The sequence below is a fragment of the Chinchilla lanigera genome, unplaced genomic scaffold (assembly GCF_000276665.1).
Source record: "Chinchilla lanigera isolate Chin_1 unplaced genomic scaffold, ChiLan1.0 scaffold00047, whole genome shotgun sequence".
Taxonomy (NCBI): domain Eukaryota; kingdom Metazoa; phylum Chordata; class Mammalia; order Rodentia; family Chinchillidae; genus Chinchilla; species Chinchilla lanigera.
Window position 1 is genome coordinate 16,618,716 of NW_004955448.1, and position 6,000 is coordinate 16,624,715.

The following is a 6,000-nucleotide window of genomic DNA, read 5'->3' on the forward strand; positions in this document are numbered from 1 at the left end:
GGAGGAGCCTTGTGGTGGATGTACGATCTGACTGAACACTCAGTCCTATGGGGGAAGGACTCTTGAATGCAGATTTATAACCAGCTCGATTTGTTTGGTGTGCAGAGCACATGGAAGGAAAAACTAAGCAAAGATTTAGATAGAAACAGATGCTCGCTAGCAGCTAGCTTCCACGCCAAGTTCAACTACTTGGCATTTGTTCTGTAGCTAATGAGAATCAGTGAAAGTTTCGGAGGGAAAAACAGAAGTCAAGTGTCCAAACTTCACCCTTAGACTTACGGAGGACAGCACGAAAACTGGATTAAACGAATGGAGGCCAGCGGAAGGAAACGAGTAGTTCTTCAGTACTGCTCCTTCGGGAGACCCCTCCTAACTCCAGTGGTGCCAACCGTGGAGACACGTTTTTGGAATAGCTCTCTTAAAACTTCAGGAGACATCATTTCACATCTCACAAATATATGAATCCATTTTCTTATGCTTCATTTTGAAATGGAAATGGGGTAAAATATTTGCAAATGATTCATGTGAGAAGAGACCGATGTCCTGAATATATAAGGAAATCAAACAACGCAGCTACAAAATACCAAATAATTAGGTTTTAAAACGGACGGGTGATTTGAAAAGACCTTTCTCTAAAAACAGACAAATGGGTGACCAGGTGTTTGAACAAGTGCTCAATATTAATGACGGCAGTGCTTACCAGGGCGTGGGGACACAGCAAGGAGGAGGGAGAGAGGGAGAGAGGAGGCTTGATGGGTCTGCGCTACAGCTGGACAGGCAAAGTAAGTCCTGTGAGCCAGTGCACAGCAGTGACTCTATGTGATGCTAATGCGCAGCATATCTCAAAAGGCTGGAAGAGATTTGAAATGTTTTCATAAGGAAGAAATTGTACATGTGTGAGGTGACAGATATGTTTACCTTGTTTTGAACATGGTACAATGTATATATGTATCAAAACATTACATAGTAACTCACAGGTAGAGCTCTTGCGAATTAAAAATCAACAAATGCTCGATACCACTTGTCGGGGACCACACATTATAAACAGAGTCCAGAGGGCGTCCCAGGCCGTCCGCGCCCTGCCCTGTAAGCTGGACGTGCAAACTCCCTGCTTCTCCCGGGAGCAGCTGAACCCCTGCTCTAGTGATGCTGTGGCGCTCGCAAGCCAAGATCAGACCTGAGGACCGCGAGGATCTGAAAAGCAATGCAGGAGCAGGAGCAAAAGCTTCCCCTGTGGAAAGCACAGCTTCCTTACTGGCCCTTGTCTCATCCTCGTTTCCAGCAGCCACACAATCACCAGCCTGTGTGCCCTACCCACCCTGCAAATGTGCATGTGCTCAACGAAGAGCGGGCAGCCCAAGAGGGCTTCGTCTTTGCCCACCCCGAGGAGCTGACCTCCCAGCCCCGCTACACATCACTACATCTGGCTCTGGCTCTTATGTCGTCCTTCGCCATACGCGTCGGAAGGGCAGCTGGGGACCTTGGCCAGGTCCCTGGCAACACTAGGCATCAGGGAGTGTAAATCTAACCTGCAGTGTGACATGACGGTACCCAGTTAAAATGTCTGTTATCTAAAACAGATCAAATAGAGAACTGTAGCAAGGATTACAGAAAGGAGAACCATACAGTGCTGCTGATAGAGGTGTAAATTCATACAAGTACTGTGGAGAACGGTGTCGAAGGTACGTATCATGTTTTCCATTTATCAGATATAAATATAAAAGCATAAAATAAATTTCTCAGCCACAAAAAATAAATTTTGTCCTTTGCAGAATTGCAGACAGACTAGTAAGATGCATGAAGTGAAATTAGTCAAGCAAATACCACTCAATGCTCTCACTCATTTTTGCAAACTAAAAAATTTGGTCTCGTAGAAAATAAGAATGAAGTAACAGTAGCTAAAGACGGTGAGGGGACAGGGGAGAGGAAGGGAGAGGGGTGCAGCGCAGACACCGGGACACAGCCAGGTGGAAGGAGTTGGCGCTGATGTTCTGTTGCACAGTGCGGTAACCAGAGTCAAGAACAGCATATGTAATATCTCAGAATAACCGTAAGAAATGAATCCAAAGCGTTCCAGAGCACGTGAATGGCTCATGTGTGAGGAGGTGCAAATGTTCAGTACTTGATTTGATCATCATACACGGCACACACGTAGCAAACTAGCATACTATACTCTATAAATACGCATAAATATTATGTGTCAATTTAAAGCAAACTGGAAGGAAATTAAAGAAAACTAAAAATGTTATGGAACAAGATCAACCATTTTATTCGCTTAAATCTGCCTCCAAATCATTCAAAAAATCAAATCTAACTTCAAAGAGTAGATATTTGCCATCTTAGAGGACATTCTGAAGAATTTATTCTTTGAAGGTAATTGCAAAATGAAATTATAGAAAATAATTTGCATTTTCAGCAATATAGTGATTGCATCATGGGATCAAGTGCAAATATTTTTGGACCTGCGATAAAAAATATGTGTTTACCTATTCTTTCCTGACCTCTGCTACAGATAGCAAGGCTGGAATGGCAACTAAGACACTATCTCGTGATTCTGACAGAAGGAAGGATTCTGGGACGGCATCTAAGTCAGATTTGTTTTTCATATGAAGTCCTGTCTATAAAAGTTAAAATAGCTGTCAGAGAGTTAAAGTACCCCAGGAATGGAAAAGTAAGATTTGGTTTGTGTTTGGAGAGAGAGATGACAGCATTTTCAAATGCTACTCTCTTCTACTGCCTCCAAATGAAGCGATCATCATTATAGGAACTACTTACATCTAATTTTATTAAGTAAAGGCTACAAAAGCTACTTTTACGGACCCTCCAGGAAAAATCTTTCTCAATGGCACAGAGTCTATACTCCTTTTCCAATCATATTCCGGAAATCCAACTGCTAAATCTCGTCTACCCTGGATATCCTCCCAAAATTCTCATGTTATTATTACCATCAAAAAGATATTATAAATCCCCATGGCTAATCACTTTGATTAATGAAAATAATCTTAATTGCCCTACTTTTATTTACACACTGGGATATATAATGTTATTTTTATGTATATATGCATAAAGCCAAGATGATACACAATGATTGATTATACCCACACAAAGCATGAAAGAATATTCTCTAAATCTCATTAGAATGAAATGATTCAGATTAATAGCTCTGCTGATAATGTTATTTAATCAATAAATGGTCTTTTTCAGGGGCATTTCACTTCACTGAATGCAATTAGTAAGGCTTCTTTTATCAAGTCACACTCGTAAGCCAATTTTCCTGTACGGAAGAAAAAGGAACGTGGTGATTGTGAGTCATGCCGTTCTGTCTGTTCCCCTTCTTAAAGCCAACAAAGAATAAGTCACCTTTCTTGGGACCGTGAGGCTATAACAATGTCAGGAGCATAAATAACAAAGCACAGAAGCTTAGCCACCTTTGGAAGCCAGGGAGATAAACTCTGTATTATGCAAACTTCCTCATTCCTTGTGTCCTTCCGTCATTCCATTTCATTTTCTACAATTAAATACTAAAGTTTAGAGGTGATTTGGAAATTTTTCCACATACAGTTATTAGATTGTACTGTTTTTCCTTCCCCAACCCCACTTTTACTCACATATAATGTCTAATATGACCCCAAATTGTCCATGAGGATTGGATGTTCCTTCTACATGTTTCCAGACTGTGGATGCAACCCAAATATCAAGGCCCGCTGCCGCAGAATGGGCGGGGCGTCAGGCGGGAGTTCTCTGCTCTGTGACTATACAGCCGCGGTCTCCTACAAGACCTGCAGAGAAAAGGACAGCGTGAAAACTACCCGCGTAAGCAGTGAGAGACGTCAAGACCGCGGTACCCAGAGCGCCTCCTTCATCTCTTCTACACAATAAGCCTCAGGATTGTATAAACTCCTCCGCAGTACCAAGAAAGGTTTGAGGGGCACCACAATAAAGAAATATACTACATACTTATTATTAATCACACACCAAGTAACAAACAACATGTAATGTATTCACTATTGTTATTCTCCTATTATTTTGTTATGAAATTTTGTTTTACCTTTTTTCCACAAAATCAAATTTTAAAAAAGAATTTTTTCTTGTTGCTGTTTTCTGAGACAGGGTCTTTCTATGCACTTCAGGCTGGACTTGAACTCACTATGTACTCTAGGCTGGCCTTGAACTTGCATCAGTGCTCCTGCCTCAGCCTCACAAGTGCTAGGATTACAGATGTGTGCCATCACACCTGGCAAGAATTTTATATGATTACAAAGTATTGCATTTCTTAATCACACCTTTCCAAAACCAAAGCCATTTAAATTACTGGGACTACCCATTCTCCTACAGTCTATTACCCCATATGTTTTCTCATGGATATTTTAGGCCTCAGAAAATTAAAGCACAGATCTAAGGCATGTGAAAAAATGAGAAATCACTATTTTCTTCTGTTGCAGCATGTGTCTAGACGTCCTCCCAAAGACTCACGCGGTCATAGGTGGGGCTTTTTCAGAGGTGGCCTGATATAGAGTGTGTGCTGCTGGAATTGATCCATGGTGAACTCTAGGCTCAAGCGCACTAGGTTAAGGGTGTGAGCACTGCCCTCCCTAAGAAGCCTGGATAAGGCACAAGGGATGAAAGGAGCTGCGGTTGTCACTTGTTGCTTTGTTTCCTTCTGCCCACCATGAACCGTTTCTCCTCTATGATGCCTATCCTGCTACCCGGCCTTGGGGCCAGCCAATTATGGACTGGAACCTCTGCGAATTGTGAACTAAATAAACTTCTTTGCCTGTAATTCTGTGTGTCACGTATCTTGTCTTAGCAGTGAGAGGAAAATAACTAAGACAGCTTCCCAGGCCTGTTAGCGCTAAACGTGGTTCTATGTACAGAACAATTCATATAGTTTTGGAGATTTGTTGGTAAATGCTCTTCCCACTTTCATATTCGTCACTTGTCATACATACAGAGGAAATTTAGAGAATTATATTAACTTTTTCAAATTTTTACAGTGTTACTTCTAAGCACTTTTGAAAACATTTTGGTTATTAAATTGCTTCCAAGTAATATACAGTTACTGTTACTTTGTCTTTGAACAGTCCCCTACACTCAGGAAAAATAGCACCCAGTTACTCTGCTTGGCACTTAAGACCTCCCCTGTGTGTGACAATCTTCCAAAGCCTACCTTATTTCCTGTCTCTTTACTCAGCAAGTTTTATTCGAAGATCATCTCTCTCCCAGTATTTCCTGTATCGGAAATGAGCTTCCCCTCATGTGTTTTCACATGTACTGAGCTCCTTTGCTATTTCATGCTGCTTTGTGTTATTTTTGCATCACTGCTTGTCTAAGTGCCGTTTCCTTAAGTAACTCCAATATTTCAGGATGATCTTGCCACTGATCTCTGAATCACCATGGTGCAATTCTAATAATGTGCTCGGGTTTAACCATTTGAAGTCTTCTACTGCTTTCAATTTATTGCACGCCTACCCCACGAGGAAAAGTAAAGCACACCCTCTCAGTTTCTCACACACACAGACGGTATTTTTGCTGTTGTTTTCTTCTTTCCACATCTATGAAAGCCTCCATGAGCACTTAACAAATAAACCTCCCTGTGCCCAGCAAAATTTAAAGCACTGATGAGCAAGCTTGTCCAGGCGGGGTGCAAATCTCCAGAGAACTTACACTGCAGTGCAGAAAATAGGAAAATGAAAATAAAATAGGAAAATACGTAGAAGCAAGTAAAACAATTCCAAGCCTCCTGATGGAAGGAAACAAAAGACCTAATTTCAGGTAATTAATGTGTAGCGCAACTGGTACTGCTATGGGAGGTAAGGGCAGGCCTCCCTGTGGCCTATTAGATTAAGTATAAAAATTTGGAGGGGCTTTTTAAATTTCCATAAGCACAGAGCGTGTATAATTTTAATCGTGTAGCTTCAACTTTTTAAAATTTTTTCAGAGACCTGCTAAGTTTAGAATAAAAATAAAGCACATAAAGCCGGGCGTGGTGGCCCACCCCTG

At 41.4% G+C, this 6,000-nt stretch overlaps 1 protein-coding gene across 8 annotated transcripts in view; it reads right to left on the reverse strand.

Annotated features, from left to right (window-relative positions):
* Zbbx (zinc finger, B-box domain containing) overlaps window positions 1-6,000 on the reverse strand; it is a 108,593-nt gene that overhangs the window by 102,039 nt on the left and 554 nt on the right. For 7 of the 8 annotated variants that reach the window (XM_013518646.1, XM_013518639.1, XM_013518641.1 and 4 more), the window contains exon 2: window positions 3,609-3,779. The gene's annotated coding sequence lies outside the window, so the exon portion shown is untranslated. Of the gene's footprint in view, window positions 1-279; window positions 382-3,608; window positions 3,780-6,000 lie in introns of those variants that run through there. The other variant, XM_013518637.1, reaches the window with a different exon arrangement.